The sequence below is a fragment of the Microtus oregoni genome, unplaced genomic scaffold (genome assembly GCF_018167655.1).
Source record: "Microtus oregoni isolate MIOR12 unplaced genomic scaffold, Mior012 000028F_ref0000031, whole genome shotgun sequence".
NCBI classification, from domain to species: domain Eukaryota; kingdom Metazoa; phylum Chordata; class Mammalia; order Rodentia; family Cricetidae; genus Microtus; species Microtus oregoni.
In genome coordinates, this window is record NW_024543087.1 from 7,387,463 (window position 1) to 7,408,136 (window position 20,674).

Below are 20,674 nucleotides of genomic sequence, written 5' to 3' on the forward strand. Positions count from 1 at the left end.
TTTTTTTTCTTTCTAATAGAGATGTCAGTGAGTGGTATTGATTATTTTAGGGATCTTGGAAATGTTCCCACAACTGAATATGAGGTCTGCTTGATTAGAAAGATGACATGTCAAAAATCTGATGAATTTTTAATATCATTCCTGCGATATGCCATCCAGACTAGAATTCTCATGGACTTGGAAGTCCTGAGCTTTTCCAAAGGATGGGTGCATGTGTTCGGTGCCGTGGTACAGACCTTATACCAAAGCACATCCAAGTGCACTGATAAAGAAGAGTTCAAGTTGAGAGTGATGAAGATGAACTGTATTTTGTTGGTACAAAATAACTAACATTTCTGGGGGAGACAAGGGCACCGTGGCTCATGATGGCTACCTGGTCTTCATCATCTACTTCATCTGCATGTTAGTTTTGCCCTAAAAAGCAAAGTCCAAGATCTTTGAATGTTTTGAAGTAAGAGAGTCAAAATGAAAGGGATTAAGCTGTGGGCCATAAATGAATTAAGTATGGCCCATTTTCAAGCTGAGTAAATATGTATCTGGAACACAAATTTCATTGTTGTCTGCCACTTGCAGATGCCAAGGAGAAGAGACAGGAATTGAATCTTCTTACCGTGCCTCTAAGCTGTGGGACAGCAGCCTGGAAATCTGCATCTGGTAGATGGTGCTGGAAGCCAAGCCAGTCACTCATTCCAGAGCTCAGCCTTGTCCTTCTGGTCAGAGGGCCAACACATTTTGAGACGACTGATGTCCATGCCTTTCTTGTCATCCCTCCTCACGTCTGTCGTCCTGTGGGTGTCTGGGCTCATGTAATTCTTGAAACACTGAGTCAAGTTAGTTTCTGCTGGCATCAACCTTATGCTTCTCCAGGGGCATCTGGTCTGGAGGCAGGGGGTTAATTCCAAACAAACAAACAAACAAACAAACAAGCCATTAACAGTATGTACTCGAAACAAGTAATGATGTGTACCCATTGATCGTCCTTTCTGCACCATGAAGTACAAGTGTGACTTTATAATACAGATCGTGAAAGTGCACCCATCTATCTCTCCTGTTTTCTATTGGGCTACACAGCTAGACATACTAACTAAAACTCAGTGTGCCCGCTACTCTGTACAGACAAGAATCGTGGCTGTACTGGATATGATGCCCATCCTGGGTTTCAGCAAGAGATCAAAGAGGAGAGAAATGCAAATGGCACAGATGGGTGTTCTCTCCCTCCATCAGGTGGGTTCTGGGGATCAAACTCAGGTCATTAGGTTTGGCAGTCAGCTCCTTTACTGATGGAGACATTTTGCCAGTCCAATGAATATCTTTAGAGCTGAGCATCCCGAGTTCCCTTTGTCAGGAGGTGTGACTGGAAGAAGGAGTATTGTAAAGGGTCTGTGTCTGATTTGGCATGAGGCCTGTGGGGGGCTCAATATTTTGGAGTACAAAGGGCTGGCTCTAGCAGGGGCTTCTCATATGAATCAAGAAAGAGTGTGTGTATGTGCATGTATGTGAACGTTCATGTGTGTGTCACATACTGTAGATGAATATTAAGTCAGATACTTGGAAGTTATGACAATGTCTAAATGTTTTTGCAACCTTAAAGTCTGTAAGGTTTTATCATTTGTGTATATGTGTATGTCTGTGTCTATTGTGTGTGTTTGTGTGTCTGTCTGTATGTGTGTGCATGCATGCATGTACAGTGTGTGCATACGCACATAGAGGCCAGAGGTCAACTTCGGCTGTTATTCCTCAGTCATTTTCCACTTTGTTTATTGGGACAAGATCTCTTCCTCGCCAGGGTTTCACTGACAAAGCTTGGTAGGCTAGGGCTGGCCAGTCAGCTCCAGGGATCTGCCTGTCTCCACCTCCCCAGCACTGGGATGCAAGGCTGGACCACAAGAGCTTCTGGGGATTGAACTCAGACTTTCATGCTTGCAAGGCATGAAAGATTCCAGCCACCTGAAGAACTTGGCCTTAGAGTTCTAGAAGGTCTACTAACTGTGAGGATGATCACTCATTGTCTCTCCTCATTGATGAAATGAAGTGGGGGCATACTGATTGACTGTTGAAAATCTGGGGTCCTGTTGTTGGTATATAACACTATCTTTTCACTGGCTAACCTGCCACTTGCAGATTGCCGCCTGATGCTCCTGTATAAGTGATTGAAGACATGGCTTTAGCTGCGAGTCCATAGGCTGCCTTTTATACTTACCACTTAATTGGGCCATTACCAGATTTTCCTCAACAGCTCCTTTGAAGAAGGGAGTTCCTGGGTGGGTGACTCTGGACCCTCTAGTTACCCCTGACCCTTACTGCCCTCCTGTAGTAGCAAACAATGATGGCTTGGCAGATCAATCTTGAGTGATAAATCTTCCATTTGCTCTGCTCACACAGGTGTGCATTTTGAGTTATAGCTAAGTCCTTTCTGAGCATGGTCAAGTGTTTGACAATGGAAGCCATTAGTTCCTCTTCTCTCCCAATACCCCTGGTGGAAAAAAATGTATACCTGAAAGATGGTTGCAAAATGTAACTGTAAAATTATCCACTAAAGTATGCCTTCATAGGTGTTATATCGTGAAAGGCTATAACATTGGATGGTCCCTTTGCTTTCTCTGAATTTTAATGAATGGTAATAAGACTGAGAATGGAAGAAAACGTTTGCCTCGAGTTTAAAGGGATTAGGATCGGGAGGTGGCTCGTCTAGTACAGGGCTGGCCTTTCAAGCATGAGGAACTACTTTGAATTTCCAGACCCCACGTAAAGAGCTAAGCAGCGAGGTATGTGTCTGTAATCTCAGGAATGTGAGCTGAGTGGTGGAGACAGGCAGGTTTCTGAAAGGTGCCCAACGCTAGCCAGCTAGCCTAGCCAACATGGTGAAGTGCTGGGCCAGTGAACAGCACTGCCTCAAACAGAGGGCCAAAGAAGGAAGCACATCCCTGAGAGCTTGTCTTCTGACCTATATATATCTACACAAGGACATTGCTTACATGTAGTCACTAAAATAATCCCAAGCACATGATTGTACACACAGATACACAAAATCACGGGGGAAGGACTGATTGTATGTTGTGCCAAGCGTGTATTAGTATTAGATTCTGGGTCCAATCTTTTATTTCTTAGGACGTAAAACATTTTCAAAAGAAAGTGAGTGGGAAGGTTGGGTGCCGCCCAGGAAAGAGTTATGTAGAAGATTCCAGGTTCTCTTAAAACTCAAAACTTCCTTCAAGAACTCTCACATGTTGCAGAAGGCTAAGCCGTGTTGACAGGTTTGGCAGCTGATTCCCAGGTTTTCTGTGGCCTGTGTTCAGTAAGGTTAAAAACAAACACACAGAGAACTGTTTTCCCAGGTGTTACTGTTGGGACTTCTCTGTCCTTAACTCTTCCGAGAAAAGAAATTACACTGGTGTTTTTTTTTTTTTTTCTATCAACTTAATACTCCACTATCCATGTCTATGTTTACTTGTTTTGGTGTCAAAATAAGGTTCATTATTTTCATGGCAAGCATATGCCTAGAAATGGCCGTTCACTCTGAGTGTAGTTATAGTGTGTCTTAGGTAAGATGGGGAGGGGAGCGCGATTGATTGATTATCTGTCTCTCTGGCTCTGACTCTCTCTGTCTCTCTCTCTGTCTCTCATTTCTCTCTCCCTCTTCTACACACACACACACACACACACACACACACACTTATTTACTTCGTCAGCAAACCACATAGTGATTTTTCAACTATGTGTTTGTGGGGGGAATCCAGCCGTTTGGGCAATATTTCCACCCAGGTTGTACCTAACGACCTCAAAATTGATTTGGAAGGGAGACCTCATGGCTTTGGCCTTACAGCTTGGCTGCTCTTGGATGAGTTGAGGGTGCTAGGAGCTCCTGGTTGGATTTGCCATTCTAAAAGAGGTGTAGTGCCTTAGAATCAGAACTGGAATAACACCACAGAACTCAAATAAAACCTAGATGTTTTTTTTTTTTCTGCTCCATCATCTAAGTTTTGAATTAAAAATGAATGTGGTAATGGGGGATCCTGGCTCTGTTGGGAAAGTGCCTGCCCTGCTAGCCTGGGAACTCAAGTTCAAATTCCCAGGACCCACAGAAGAAGCAGGTGTGGCTGCAGGTTTGCCTATAACCCCAGCTTCTTTGGGGTGGAGAAAGGGGGTCACTGAGGCTCTGTGGCTGCACGGTTAGTCTCAGATTCAGTAATGGAAGTCAGAGGGAATATTGGCATTCTAGTTTGGCTTTTCTATCTACCCACAGACATGCACATGCATACACACATCTTCACACCCCCACATAAATACAAACATGTGATAAAATTAAAATTTAAAATGATAAAAAGTTATAAAATGAGTATAATTCTATAATTCTAGAATGTTTTCTGTAAAGATGCAAACAAATGCCTTTTAGGCAACTGTCGGGTTGTGGTGTCAGCCTCTGAGCTGCACCTGAACGTGAGTTAGAGTGTGCGCTGTCAGTATTGTTCTGAAGGAAACATGCATTAAGTATCCTGATCCATTGCCGGTAAATTAGACTGCCATGGCTCCCAGCTACACTATCTCCAGATCTATTCTGTTGAGGTTGACCTTAAGATAATGCAGAAAAGCAATTAGCTTTAAACAGTGGGAGTGCCAGCGGTGTGAAAGAAGAAATTACATGGTGGGGTGATGTGTTTAGTGATGTTGAAGGAGATTATTAAAAATGAAATCCATACTAAAAGCCGTGATTGTAATTTTTTAAAAAATCTGACACAGAGCATTGTATTCGTTTCAAATCACTCTGTAAATGACAGTGCAGGTTCCCTCATTTATGTCTTATTGAGAGGTGGCCTGGTTCATTCAGCCATAGGTAATCCCCCTGAATAGCTAAGCTGGATATTCCTTTGTTGAATATTTCTGAATATTATATGATTTGTTCAAATCTTTTCTTTTCATTCTGTATTTCAAAAAAAAAATATTTATAGCGCCTGGATCATGGTGTGAAACCATGTTCAAAGTAGAAGCTATTTCTTGTGACCCCTGTGTTTGTAAATATACCTTTAACTATGTTCTTAACAATGCATGAGTGTGCTTGGATACTTGACTCCGTGGGCAAGAACACTGTTGTGTGAGCACAAGGAACTGAATTAGAATCTCCAGCATCTATATAAAAAATCAGGAGTGTAATCCCATTGTTAGGTGAGGCAGGGACAGGCACATTCTGAAAGTTCGCTGGCAAGCCAGCCAAGCTGAAAGCCCGAGCTTCCGATTCAGTAGGAGACCCTGCCAGACTCAAAGCAGTGAAGCACCCTCTGTAAGGTCACATGACACAGTGACATCAGGGGCAAGTCTAATCATTCATGATAGATGTGTCACACTGATTAAACATAAAGTCGAATCTTATTATACTCAGTCATAGTATGCTCCTAATTTGATTTTAATAGGTAAAGTACAAGTATCTTAATATAGACAGAGGCAATGTGCTTATCTCATAATGTGATTCAATTATGTGAATTCAAAGAATCTTAGAGTAGGAAGACACTTTTGGTGGCCAACACCTACCAAGGGACTGACATGTTTTCATTTCCCCTCTTCTTTCTTCGTGACAGAGAGCAGACGTCTGAGCTCACACTTTCTTTGGTAGTGATAGCAAACCTTTCTGTCTGGTGCTCATCAGATTTCACTTGATTGGAGTTAGTCATAGGTTTTGCTCTGGGTGATGACATCACACCTTGAGACGTTTCCCAGTGCAGTTTGTTAACTCAGAACGGAACTGCTGCATTAATTAGCTCAGGTGGTCAGGCTTGGCCTCCAGGAACAAGAGGATTCCAGGTTTATTGCCGTTATCGGTTTAAAAAGTATGCTAAACATTCGGACTCTTGAGTCAGTGCTTTAACAGTTAGTTAGGCTGGCCCTGCCAAATGCCAGTTCCACAGTTCATCTCCAAGCTTCAGTTTCCTGACCTGTAAAATATTCAAAACAGTATACAGCACATCATAAGCACAAAGCCAGATGGGGGGAGAGACAGTCAAGAGCTTTTCAAGGATCTCAGGGTTGCCAAATGTTTAAAGACACCAGACTCAAATTTTTTTTTGCATCAATAAAAAATTAGCCTTATTCTCTATATTTAATTTATGGAGAATAGACATGTGATCCTGGTATAACTTGCCATGTAACTTTGGGGGGGACACATATGTAAATCGTGAAGATGTTCACCTCCTTAATGACCTTACATTACAGTATCTTTTCTTTCTAGATTAATGAACTTACGTCAGTAGACCCTAGATACTTGAAATATGTTTACTCATTTGTATTTGTATGTATACATGTGCATGTATGTGGGTGAGTGTGTCCTTGCCATGCGTGCTTATGGAGGTCAGGGAACAGTTTGTGTATGTCCATTCTCTCGAGCTTCCCCCACGAGGGATGCAAAGATCAAAGTCTTGGTCCATTTTGGCAACATCTTGCCATCCAGATTCCAGGTCTTTTTGTAAATCATCCACCCCATAATATACTGTCACTAACCAGTTTCTTTAGAATACACAGTTCAGTTCGGAGTCAAAGAAAACACCATCAGAAAGGCTGAGCTGGGCGGCTTTTTATACTTTGTCACCTGTTGGATTTCTGTGAGACCCTAGCTACAGCTCCAATCTCCCTTCTTTTAAGGATACAGTTTTTCACAATGAGCTTGCTGTTGCAGTCAGGCTCCGGCAACTGTACTGTAATTCCAGTGCAGGATGAGCCAGGCATTCCGAACTGGAAGGACACTTTGAGACCATCTAGTTCCACTTGCTCAGCTTCAAGCAGATGAAATGCTGCCGGGCAAGTTCGCTGCTTAACATGGCCTCTGGAAAAAAGCTGAGTATTTAAATAAGTTACTGTTTCAATTGTAAGGAGCAACGGTGGGTGATAAGTAACAAGAGTTGCTAAAAACAATGCTTTCTTTTTCTCTGGTGATTCTGTATTGACCTAGCAGGCGTTGGTGCCTGGTGGTATCAGCTAGTTTCGATTAGTTTTGTATGACTGCATGTGTGGTTTTTGTGTGTGTATGTACATATGTATGTATGTAGGAAGTGCATGCGTATGTGTGGTTGTTTGCTTGTGTGCAGATGCACATGCAGATTGCATGGATGTCTTCCTCACTTACTTTGTTCTTTATTTACTGAGCCAGAGTCTCCCGTGAACTCTCTATCAGCTGGCTGTAGTTAGTCAGTTAGCCCAGGAAATCTCTTGGCTTTGCTTCCCTCCTGAGATCTGGGATGGCAGGTGACTCCTACACCTGCCCAGTTTTCACTTGGGCTCTGGGAATACAGACTCTTACCTTCAAACTGACTTAGCATGCACTTTTTCCACTGAGCTCCTTCCTCCCAGCTCCCTACATCCTGTTTTCTAGTGCCATGGGTCATAGATTTAGTTCCAATTATTTATGTATTTGTAGTGTTGAGGGTCTCACACTGGACCTTATACATGCTCTAGCAAAAAGCTACACCTTCAGCCCAGCTGGGGTTATGTCTACAGCCCCAGCATTGTTAGACCATGATGGGGAACCCTGGTTTGGGGTACCTCAGTTCTCTGTGTCTCACGCTTCTCATCCTCCAGGGTTTCTCTCTGTGAACTCTCCTTCTAGCAGGAGACTTTGGAGCAGGGGTGGTGCATGCCTAGGCTAGTCTCCATACCTGCAATGTACCCCAAAGCTTGCCAGGAAGATGAATTCCTTACATCTCCATAGCTAAGTTCTGTCAAGGGCATCTCAGAAGAATAAGCTGTACTGTGTGAATGCCAACCCAGCCTGTGCACATGTCCTACTGTGTGCCTCTGCTGGTCTTGACAAAGTCAGGTCAAAGGCTGATGGGGCCGAATATGAGTATAACAGATGTTGCTCATTACTTGGGGACCAATATGTCTGCCCGTCCTCAGGACAGGTTATTTACATAGTCAAGGCCAAAACCACCTGTGTCCAGAACTTGCATATGACTCATAAAGGCAGTCTACTTGAGTTCATTGACCTTGTTTATTTTTCATTTATTTATTTTTTATCTTGCATTTCTCTGAGTATAGCGAGAACTCTGGGTAGATTGTAGGACTGAGGAACGATTCAAGGTTTTCAGAATTTGATGAACAGCAAGAGTGCTCACATGGGTTTTGACAACCTCTGTATACTTATATCAGATGGGAGATTTGGCGAGTCTGGCGGTTCTCAACACCTTAAAGTTCAAAGCTCTAACCATAAAACTGAAGGGAAGCCAGAATTTTCAGTCCGAAGGAGTGAAGTTGTGTGCATGCTGGCCTGGGAAGAATGCACTAATACACAGCAAGACTGCAGCATTATTTCTTTATCAGGATGGAAATATCCAGACTATAGTCCATGCTGAACTATTCTAACCTGTAACTCAGGTGCCACCGCACAGCTGTGAGGCTGGAACCCCGGCAGGCAGGATATCTACCAAGCTGGATCTTACCTAAGGCGTCACGTGGCGTTTCTGGAGTCCTTGACACACACCTGTGCCACTGACTGCCAATATGCAAATTGCCGAAAAACTCCATTTAGGCTGGTCTAGGCCAGAAAAGCCCATCTGTTGGGTCTCCTGCCACTTTCCCCCTTGGATTCTTGGGTGGGCATGCGTCCTTGAGATGCCCAGATGGACGAAAATGTGTTTCTGTCAGGTCCTACTCCTCTTTGGAGATTTTCACCTCTGCTTTCTTTTATGGACTTTAATAATTTGATGTCGTTTTTTTCTCCACTCAAATAATAAAATATTAACATTAAAATTTAAATGGACCATAAACCTTTTTTTCCAATAAAAGAGAAGGCATTATTTTAACATGCAAAAATTAGATTAGAAAAATCCCTCTGTTGGAAAGAATACTGTTCATGGGGAGTTTTCTCTCCAGTGTGTGAGACGGGAGAGGACAGGGGAACACGATTTAAGACTAACTGGTATTTGTCTGCTGTTCTTGACCCTGCTTGGAAGCTGTAGGAAGCCGCGCGATAATTTCACAGTCGTGATTATTAAGGATGTCAAATAAAAAAGACTTTATAATTCCTTTTTTTGGGGGGGGGGGGTAGAAAAGAAAGTTTGTCCTCGTTCCCTTTCTGTTACTGTGACAGACCCTGAAGAAAAACATCTTGCAGTGTTAGAAGTTATGTTTGGTTTATAGTTCCAGGTCACAGTCTGTTGTGGAGGGAACTCAAGGTAGCCACTTAGAAGCAGAAACTGTGGAGTATCGCTGCTTGTTGGCTGGCTCTCTGGCTCACTTACAGGCCCAAGCTTAGCTTTCTTTCTTTCTTTCTTTCTTTCTTTCTTTCTTTCTTTCTTCCTTTCCTTTTATTCTTTTTTCTTTTGTTTTTTTTGAGACAGGGTTTCTCTGTGGCTTTGGAGCCTGTCCTGGAACTAGTTCTTGTAGACCAGGCTGGCCTTGAACTCACAGAGACCCGCCTGCCTCTGCCTCTCGAGTGCTGGGATTTAAAGGTGCACCACCACTGCCCGGCTTAACTAGTTTTCTTACACATCGCAGAACATCTTGGTGCTGTCCAGAGTGGGTTGGACCCTCATAGATCAATTAACAATCCAACAGTCCTGCACAGACTGTCTTCAGACCGACCTGCTAAAGACAGTTCCTCACTTAGGACATTTTCACAGTTGATCCTAACTGTGTCAAGTGGACACTTCAAGTTGACTCACCAAATCCAGCTCCTTTTCTTTCCTTGCGGGCGTTCTGAGCAGACAGAGGCTGCTTGTCCAGCGCCCACTGAAGTCCACAGCCACCAGCTAGACGTGCATTTTAACAGCTGTCTCTGATAACTGGCATTCCTTATGATGAGCAAACCTTCTCATCTGCTCCTCCCAGCCTGAAGATCCATGCGTGTTCCACCTCTATGAGAGAGTGGGAGGCTCACTTTAGCACCCAAACGAAGATGTTAGAGGTCAAAATATAGCTTCTGGAAATAACTATACAATATTTTGCAGATGAAGATCAGAAGAGAGACTACAGATTCCATGAAAATTCGGGTTGTGTTTGGAGAGATTTTTTTTTGGCAGTTAAGAGCCCTGGCTGCTCTTACAAAGGATTCAGGTTTAGTTCTGAGCACCCACACCGCACATCTCAGAACTACCTATAACTAAGTTTCCAAATGATCCAATGTCCTCTTATGGCCTCCATGAATTCTACATGCACATGGTATACATACAGACAAGCAGGCAAACACATACACACATATAAATAAACATTTAAAACTATTATTTAGGTATATGCCAAATAATGTGTGAAAGTCTTCAGATAAGATGGAACTATGTTCATGTCTAAGGAATTCCTGGTTAAACTAAAAGAGAGCCTGGTTTTTGTTTGTTTGTTTGCTGTGTGTGTATGTATATGTGCCATGGTGCATGTATAGAGGTCAGAGAACAGGTCATGGTGGTTGGCCCTGTTCTTCGGCTTCGTGGGTCCTGGGGGTGGAACTCAGGTCTGACCTACTGAGCCATCTCTCTGAACCAAGAACCTGTTTTCCGTTTTGCAAGAACTAGTTCAAATGATCTTTATGTATCATCGACAGGACTTTCAAAGTAGCTTTTGTTTGCTAATACCGTTGTAGTGGAAGTCAGAGGAGAGGAGCTCCTCAGTAGGAGGACGAGGAAGAGGAACTCTCTGACCCAGCAGGGTGTGGCTGAGCAGGACAGTTATAGCTGCAGGAGTGCTGGAATTATAGATGTATACCACCACATCCAAATTTCTGTGTGCGTCCTGAGGATCAAGCTCAGGTAATCAGGCTTGTGCACCAGGTGCTTATTACCTGAGAGGCAGTTTTTTTTTTTTTCTACAAGGTACGTTTAAAGGAGGCAGCAGGCTTCTCCCTGTAAACACCTTTAACAGAGAATGCTTACCGACCACTGTTCACTTTGATTACACTCGGTGGCCTTGTTTGAACATTGGTATTGTTGTTTCTCTCTCCTTGTGGAAGGAAGAGGTACTACTGAGCAGTCAAGGGACTTGGTATTGTTCACTGTGATAAACACAAAGACCCTCACTAACATGCCCTACCAAGATCTCTGGAGTTCTCTCTACTCCAACATCTTTGTTAAGAGTCGCATTCGTATGTAGTAAAATTCAGAACATGAGGCCCACGGCTTTTCCAGTTTTGGCAGACGTGTACAACTGGTCTAACTTGAAATAAGTCTGGGTTCTTTCTCATCAGCGACAAGTAGACACATTCCTCCAGGCAGGTAGCTGTGCCGTGGCTTTGTCTCTCAGCCACTTAGGAACAGGTGTTCAAATCAGAGGCAGGGCAGAGGAGCTGCGTGGAGCAGGTGCATGCTCTGTCGCTCTCCTGTCCACAGCCCCTAGCGACACCCAGGCAAGTGGAAGCGCTCCTTACTCTCCATAGTTTTACAACCGCACACATTTATTATTTTATGAGGATGAAAACTAAGGCTGCCGTTGCTTAGAAGGCTTCATCCACCTGGTGAGTAACCAAATGTGTGAAGTTGGAACCTCACTCCTGGGTGGAAGTTGGTTCCTGGATCAGGCCCATGTTTTCTCTTCCTTTCTTTCACTTAATGGTTCTGAGTATGGTATCAGTCAGCAGTCTGTCCCGTCTTCCCTTGCTTCAGACAGGTATATCTGTGACCCGACCTCCTTTTCCCTGTCTTCGTGCATTTGTTTATTGTCTATTCATTGGTTTCTAAAACACGGTGTCATGCATCCAGGGCTGGCCTAGGCATCACTGTATACACATCACTTCTGACCTGCATGCCTCCCCTTCCCAAGTGTTGGGATTGCAGCTGCTCCCCGCCACGGCTGCTTTATGCAACGCCGGGGATAGAACACAGGGTATTATGTGCGTTAAGCAAGCACTTTGCTAGCTGAGCCACATCCCCAAGCTCCTACTTCCCTTTGTGAATGGATTTATGCACAGTACTTATTGCCCTTGGGGAACAATCTTCCACAGTCTTAGGATGAGGCAGTATTATCTGCGTGCCTTTGTAATCATGTTACTTTGAGGCGTGGTCTCATTGTTTCTGCTGAGTTGCGTATCAAGGATGGGTTGTGTTTGTTCTGTCTGTATCTGCCCTTGTGACTGGTCACTGGTAGTAGAGAGAAGTTTGTAATTCAATATTAAAATCGCATTGGATGGTGAGTAAAAGGAGGTTCTTGGAGAACAAGTTTAACAAAATATGTAGAAAGAAGCACATCCTTCTAAATCAGATAAGGTCCCTGCTAAGGGTTGGGGAGATGGCTCAGAAGACAGAGGATCTTGCATCTAAGGCTGATGTGATGACCTGCATTCAATGTTTTAGACCCATGTGATGGTAGAAAACTGACTTCTCCAAACTGTCCTGTGACTCACACACACGCTATTGCATGCCTATCCCTCCATAAGTAAATAAAATTTTTAAAATCCTCTAAGACTCTGGTCAAAGGACGAACTATTTTCCCAGGAAGGTGTACCTCACTTTCTGCTGGTTGAGCACTTTCATCTCATAAAGATAACCACCAAGGACTTTCTGTGGAGAAAAAAAAATGAGTTATAACCCCCAAACAAAGAAGCATTATTCTCCACCAAATAATTTAATTACTGAGAAATGCTTTCTGGCGAAGTCTAGCCCCCAGCCTCTTCCATCTTCCTGCTATTTATCCATGCTCTGGATTACCTCATTCATTAGTCCTGACAAGGGACCACATTTGTAACATTGCCTGTCAGATGTGCTCCATGCCTTGGTCTTAAAATATTCCACTCTGAGCGCCATGCTGCATACTTGGGAGATGATGTTAAATCAGCCTTGGCAATACACCGCTGTCTTCATGCCAAATAACTCAGGGGGAAAAATGATAAGGGTATAAAGAGATCAATAAGGCAAGAGAATCTGTGCCTTCAAAAGTGAGGCAAAATATGAGAAAGGTTATCCATCAAGCACTGGGGTGTAAAGAAAGCAAGTGTGTGTTGTGTTGGGGACTTCCTTAGTCCACAGTACAGGAGTCCTTATTCCGGGAATAGCAAATTTCCCTTCCATTTTGGTAACTCCTTTGAGCTTGGTGTTTCTGAAATACAGATCCAAGAGCTCCTAACACACTGATCAGTGTGGCATTGCTCTTCATTCCCCTCTAATAGAATCAAATGAGGATATGGCTGATGAATGCTAAGAACCACGATTCTTAGACCATCTGGATGTGAGCGGTCACCTTGGCCAGTTCTCCCCGAGTAATGAAGAGTTGTATAACTCTTGCCTTTTTGTAAATCTGAATTAGGTAAATATATTTCTGCCCTTTGCGATACTATAACTCAGCAGGGCCCTCATAAACGTCCAGTCACGTTGGATTTTCAGAGGGGAAGCAAGCAAACTGTAGACGTGGGCAATTTGGAAATTAGATCCTTCAGTGAGTAATAGGTACTCTGACGTGCGGCAGGAAATACTTTCTGTTTTTCAGCCAAACGCATCGCATTATTGAAGATTTGCAATAATAAACGGAATGGCTTGCAGATTCAAGGCAGTAAATTTTACAGCCATCTCAGAAATAGAAATTTATTTTTGTGTGTTAATGGTCAAAGAGACTGTGAAAATGGTTCTGAGCCCCCAAACGTCAGGCTGAGGAAGCCAAGCCTGCAGAGCATGGAGAGCGTCTCAGGGTTTTTATTTTTAAGGTAGGGTGAAGTGCGTGAAAGGGGAGTTTTGCTTTAAGTAGATGAAGCTTACAGCTGTGCGCAGGATAGATTACAGCCCCTGGGATGGGGAGCAGGAAACCCCGGGACTGTGGAACAGGAAATAGTGTGAAAAAAGTTAGCCTGTATGAGAAGCAACACGCGCTTAGGCGGACTAGCAAGGGTGGAAGGAATGCACGTCTGTGTGTGTAGAAGTAGGAAGGGAGGCGTCTGCCTCGCCGGGCATCGGGAGGAGACACAGGCGTGGACTGAAAAAGCAGATGTATCCAGATGCTAAGTCACCACGCACAGCTGGTCTGTGGAAGTTAGCTGCAGAGTTCAAGTTGAACTGTGACTGTTAAGTTGAGCCTAAGACACAGTATAGTATAGGAGCCATGGCCCATAGGCTGATCTAGGACAACACTTAGTGGCTCCCAGGAACATATAGATCATCAGGAATTGCCCAGGATGACGCCTGGATCATGGTCTGAAGGACACTGCAAAGAGTAAGTGGCATAGTAAAAGGGACGAGAGAGTACCTGTCCCCGAATGAGCAGAGACAGAAGGTGGACATGTGGGTGAAAGAGACAGTTGTGGCAGCTAACCAGGGAGCTGATGGAATCTGTATGTTAGGGACTCTCTTTTCTACAGCCTGTTCCATGACCACACAGACAATCCTGTGCTGTTATTTTTATGTTCTTCTCATTAAAAAGTAACCAGTAGTGATGTGGGAGTGTCATGTATCAATCTGTTGATTTCATTGGTTAAGTAATAAACAAACTGCTTGGCCTCATAGCTTAGAACATAGATGGGTGGAGTAAACAGAACAGAATGCTGGGAGGAAGAGGAAGTGAGCTCGAAGACGCCATGCTCCCCTCTCCCAGGTAGACGTGATAGCTCTGCTCTCTGAAGCAGACACAATGGAGCAAGCCGCCAGGTCAGACATGCTGAATCTTTCCTGGTAAGCACACCTCGTGGTGCTACATAGATTATTAGAAATGGGTTAAGAGGCTGAAGCTATAGGGCCAAGCAGTGTTTAAATGAATACAATTTGTCTGTTGTTATTTCGGGCATAAGCTAGCCAGGCAGCCAGGGTGCTTGGGATGCAGCCCCGCTGCTCCTATTACTACACAGTAGTCACCCACACTGTATAAACGTGCTTCTTAAGAGTGACCTTTTTGCGCCTACTGGCAGCTTGTTCAAATGCTCATACATGTGTGTGGAAATTTTCCGAGAGAGATATTTCATTGCAGCTGGCTCAGCCTTGTTTTTCTGTCTCAGCTTTGCACATACATACATTTTTGGTGGTATTTAAAAGGTGATATACATCTTGTTCTTGAGACAGGGCTTCTCACTGGCCTGGATTTTGTCAAGTTGGCTAGGCTGGTGGACCAGCGACTCTGGGAATCTGTTGCCTGTCTGCCTCTCCAGAGCTGGGATTGTAGGTGTGTGCTACTGTGACCAGCTTTTATGTGCGTTCCGGTCATTGGACTTGGCTCCTAATGCCTCCATGGCAGGTGCTTTCCAAATGAACTGTCTTCACAGCCAAATTTTTCTGTGTTGTCAATAAAGAAAAATCTATAATATTGGTTTGCATTAAGACGTGGGAGTATCAGTTGGTCACTAGAGCTAGCGTGCTAACCACATACAAAATGTCCTTTTTTATTTCGTTCACCAACATGTCTGTCTTTGGTTTGACTGTTAGACATGATAAGTAATTCAGAGAAAGGAAACATACAGTATGATACACTTGCCTGTACTCTAATCAAGAGAGAGAAGGCAGTGATCATGTTTCTTTTGCCATGGCCTGTGTTATATCACACAAGATTGGAGATAGATCAGAATTCAAGGTATTCCTTTGGTGATTGTTTTTCAGAAATGGCCGTTGCCACAGTTGCCAAGTTCCAGACAAAGCAAAGCAAAGCAAAGCAAAGCATCCTCTAGAATACTAGGCATGTAGAGCAATGCTTTGGAATGCAGAGACGGCTTAGTATCCCACTTCCATACAGTAAACCCTTTGTTTACCTACCCTTGGGCACACATATAGCTGTTTAAGAAATTAGGCAGATAATTATCCTGAAATAAGTAGTCACATCCACTGTGTATTCACAAAACAGCCATTCAGATGAACAATTTCTAAAACTCTCATTATTTTTAGTGTTAGAAGCTACAAAGCTAGTATTTCCAGCTTGGGGGTGATATAAGAACATCTAGTTGAGGACATGGGCCATTGGTTGGTATATTACTTAACCTGTGATGAACCTTATTTTATTGACTACTTTGACAGTCTATAAAGATTTACCTAGAATCTGTATAGTCTAACAATACAACACCATATGAGAGTTCACATTTTGTTGTTGGAGCTGCAGGCCTCTTCCCACAGACCGGCTCCCGGCTGCCTGGCTAGCTGATGCCCCAAAATAACAACATACAAACTGTATTCATATAAACACTGCTTGGCCAATTAGTTCTAGCCTCTTAATGGCTAATTCTCACATCTTTCTTTAACCCAAATTTAGTAATCTGCGTAGCACCAGTCTTACCAGGAAAGATTCAGCATGTCTGACCTGGCCGCTTGCTTCATCACATCTGCCCTGGAGAGGGGAGCATGGCGTCTGAGCTCACTTCCTCTTCCTCCCAGCATTCTGTTCTGTTTACTCCACCCACCTATGTTCTAACCTATCAGGGCCAAGCAGTTTCTTTATTAATTAACCAATGACCTTCCTCCATCAGCATTTATTGGGAGACATTTCTCAGAGCGTCTTGCCATTCATTCACTTCAGAAAAGTTAGAGTCAATGGCTAGAATAAAGTTGAATGATTCTAAGATCTCATTTATTAGGGCATTTTTTGATAGGTAGTCTAGAAGATAACTGTGGATGTGATCAAAATTAATTACTTTTCCACTGCTTTGATAAAACACCATGACCAAGGTAACTTATAAAAGAAAATATTTAATCGACTTACAGTTTCATAGGGGTAGAGTCTGTGATGACAGAGCAAAGGTATGGTGATCCAAAGAGCTAGGAGCTCACATCCCCTTCTGTGAGCAGGAGGCAGACAGGGGAGCACTGGGGACTGCAGGAGGCTTTTGCAGCCAGCCTCAGAGCCTCCTCATAATAAATAAACCTCCTCCAACAAAGTCATACCTCTGAATTCTTCCCCAAACCTAAAAGTTAAGCATATGAGCCTATGGGGACCATTCCCATTTGTAACACCGCAGGATCCAATTCAAACTGTTGAAATTTCAGATTACTTTTGGGATTCTTTTTGGGGGGCACTAATTGATTGCATAGTCCTCAGGTGTGAACTCTGTGCACGCTAGGGTCATTTTTGCAGTGTCAGAAGATTGGCCATGCCTGGTAGAGAATTTCAGTTTGTCAGGCATCAGTGGGCTTTGGACTTTGTGCTCTAAGACTTTACAGCAGTACCTGACCAAGGCAACTTTGGGGAAAGCAGGGTTTATTCTTGCTCATAGTTTGAGGGTACAGTTCATTGTGCCAGAGAAGATATGGCAGCAGGAGGGTGAGATGATTCATCACAGTGCGTACATAGCCAGAACACAGAGGGAAACAGATTTTTTTTTTCACTTCTGGAGCCCAAACCATGAATGTTGCTTCCCATAACCTGTGTCTTATCTCTTGAGGGAGATCTATGTGGAAACCCCTTATGGACACCCTAAGTGTATTTCTGTAGAGATTTGAAATACGGCAAGTTGACAGGAAAAGTTAATCATCTCGCCGGGGAGCTGAGGGTTGAGCTGGATGACAGTTGGGCAGAGTGCCATCGCCTCAAGAGAATAATCAAGTTCCTGATGGCAATGGCCACTGTGGAGGTGCTTCAGAGTTCTCACAAAAGTCACAGTGCAGTGAAGAGGTAGCCATGGTCATTCCCTTTTCTTACTGTGACAACACCTTGCCAGAAGGTATGTTATAGAAAGAAGTGTTTTGTGGTCTATAGCAGGGAAGGAAGGGCATGACTCTGGCCTGGCAGCCAGGTGAGAGCCATTCACCTGCATGTCTGCGTACAGGAAGGACAGTGTGACACACTCATACATGCACATGTGTGTGCACACACAGAGAGAGACAGAGACAGATAGGAATGAGAAGTGGGACTATGTCATAAGATTTCAAGCCCTACTATCAAGTCACATACATTCTCCACCAAGGCTCTACCTACGAACTCCATATTATTCCCCAACAGTGTTGCCAGCTGGAGACCAAGTGTTTAAACACAAGAACTTACTGGTGGCGGCAGATGTGGGTGGGGCGCATTTCATGTTTGAACCATAACCACACAATCCCCCATCTGAAATGTTTAATGATATTCTGTTGTTGGGCCCACTGTTACAGATGAGGTGAGTGGGGGTGGGGTGGGCGAAGCAGCTACTTCTGTTGGGCAACAAGTTGTAAGGATACACTCTGGGCCTGGCAACGTATGCTCTTGATCTCTGTTTGTCATCCCTAGCAATGACAGTGATGTCCCCCTTCTTCAGTTTTTATGGAATAAGTCAATTAAGGGCAAGTGCCTATTGTATGCTGGTCTCAAAACTTCAGACACTGGGATAAATAATAAGACGAGTTTGGAAAGTGAAAAGTAGAATGTTTTACTGCTGGCTGTAGTTTATGCTCCAGGTCAAAGACCACATCCAATGTACAGGAAAGAGTCAATGGAAATTGTATTGGTCCACATTATTTTGAGAAACTTTCTGAAGCACAGGGTATATTAACTTATAGTACATGGGAAAAATGGAGTTTTCCTAGTTTATAATTATGAGAAAAAGAACCTTAAATGTCTCAGTATTTGATAGGTATCTGATAATATAAAAATTACAATAAATTTGAAAATAAGATTAAATATCCAGTAGATATTTTATACTCTAATTGCCCAACAATAATAAATGTTGAAAATGATTTTTACACAAAATTATCTAGCCAAGCCCTTCTTTCAGGGTCTGGCCACATCTGTCTAGTTAGTTTGGTCACTTAGTGATTTATAGCAGGATCCCACGTATATCTTCCAACTTGAAACTTGCTGTGTAGCCAAGGGCGACCTTGGGTTTCTGATCTCCATCCCTCCCACTCCCGAATGCTGGGACAAGGGGTGAGCCTTGCTGTGCTTGCTTATGCTGAGCTGGAGACCAAACCCAGGGCTTCATGTATTTTAGATAAGGCCTTTACCAACTGGGACACACCTCCAGCTCCCTTTGAATTTTCAGGATGAAGTCATTCTCCTATATTTGGTCAGTTCTGAGGATTGGACCCAGAGCTTCCTGAGTGCTAGCCAAACACTTTGCCAATGAACTTTCTCCTTAGTTCTTTATGACATTCTAGTTTTAGATAGTGTCTCACTATGCCTCCCACACTAGCCTTGAATCATTCTTTCACCTATGTGACCTTGAACTTGTGACCTTCCTGGCTCCATAGCTGGTGTCATAAGCCTGCACAAACCAGGCCCTGCCTGCTGTCGCACTTCTGATCTGTGTTCTAATATTGTCTTGTGCATGATATTTTGTTAAGTTTTATAGTCCAAATTTCCTAGATTTAGGACTTTTAAAAGCTTAGTTTCTGTTCACATTTAATTTTGCTACCTCATTAAAATATGAATAAGTAGGCTAATAAAACAACAGAACTCTTTTATTTCACAGAACTTAGGTTGTTGTTTATGGGTCTGCAGACTTCCTCTGTTAGCTTGTTGTAAGGAGTTCTCCTTCCGGGCTTCAATTCTACTTAGAGAGGAGAAATCTACGAGGATGGCGTTTGTTGTGTGAATGCTGGGAAGCAGGGAATCTTCTCTGGGATGTTCCTATGAAGCACTGATATGTCCTGAAAATGTAGAATGGTCCAGGTAAAGATCTCACTGGCCAAGGAGACAGCCGTTCATTCTGTACCATAGGTTCATGTCAATCTCCTCTTTACTTCTCCACCCCTTTCCATTTCTCTCCCCTCTGCCTCCCTCCCTGCTTCTCCCCCCAGTCTTCTTCTTTCTCTAGCAAACTGAATCATGTTTTAAAACTCATTAACCATCAGTAACCAGATCAGCAAGATGAGATTTTTACCTTGAAAATGAGTTGGCTGTGTGGGGAAATGGCTCCATTTCTGTAGCCATGGTGTTCTTTACTGGAGGGGGATGGTGAAGGAGTTCACTTAGCAATGAAGTATTGACTCAGCCTGTTGCTGTCAACTGCATTTATCAATCTTCCTCCTTCACACATAGGAGAGCATACATAATACAGCCAGAAGGGGTGGTTGGCATTGTCACCATTTGTAATGTCAGGGCAATGCAGAAAGTATTAGACTTTAAAACATCGGATGTGATCTTAAACCACAGCTATTTAACCTTGTTTAAAGAGAATTTCTAAATGTTTAAAAAATCTTAAGTAATGTATCCTCCTATACTCTTTTAATCGAGGGTGGGGGTGAGCAGTGACTTTGAAGGCCAGAAGAGGGCAAGATACCCTGGATACCCTGGAGCTGGAGCTAGACACAGTTGTAAACCTCCCAGTCTGAGTGCAGAGAACTCTTCTGGGTCCTCTGTAAGATCTGGATGTGGATTGAACCACCAATCACTCTATTTTCTGCTATGTGAGCTTTTTAAAGCAAGACGGAAAACACTTGCTGGTTACAAACAGATACTTCTTCTCCTTCTTCCTATGGGCTGAATTTTATTTCCTGCAAGTCATTGCTGAGGAATCCTATCTTAATTAAAATATCAAAAGAGATGTTCTATGCCATATTCTAGACCCTTGGACAAACAGCGGAGGCTTCGCTCAGAGACACGGTTGCTGTTAGCACACCTAGAGGGTGGTCTTGGTCTGACACATAGTGCTCTTGTGGTCATCACTGTGATCTTCATAGTCGTCATTCTTTTTCCACAATCGCCAATCACAGTGACATTAGAGGCATGAGCTGCTGGGGGTAGGGTGCAAGGGTGCGATTCTCAAAGCACGAATATGGCCCTTTCAATTCATGGCATGGCACCGCAAATTTTATTGATTTTTTTTTCCTTGAGGAGATCAGGAGTTTGTCAGCTGAAAGGGAGGGTTTGCCACTGGAGTTTGGAGCCTTGGTAATGTTTATAA

The 20,674-nt window shown here is 43.4% G+C and overlaps 1 protein-coding gene across 13 annotated transcripts in view; it reads left to right on the top strand.

Moving 5' to 3' along the window:
- Positions 1-20,674, top strand: part of Rbms3 (RNA binding motif single stranded interacting protein 3) — a 1,319,552-nt gene that overhangs the window by 761,682 nt on the left and 537,196 nt on the right. The window lies entirely within an intron of this gene.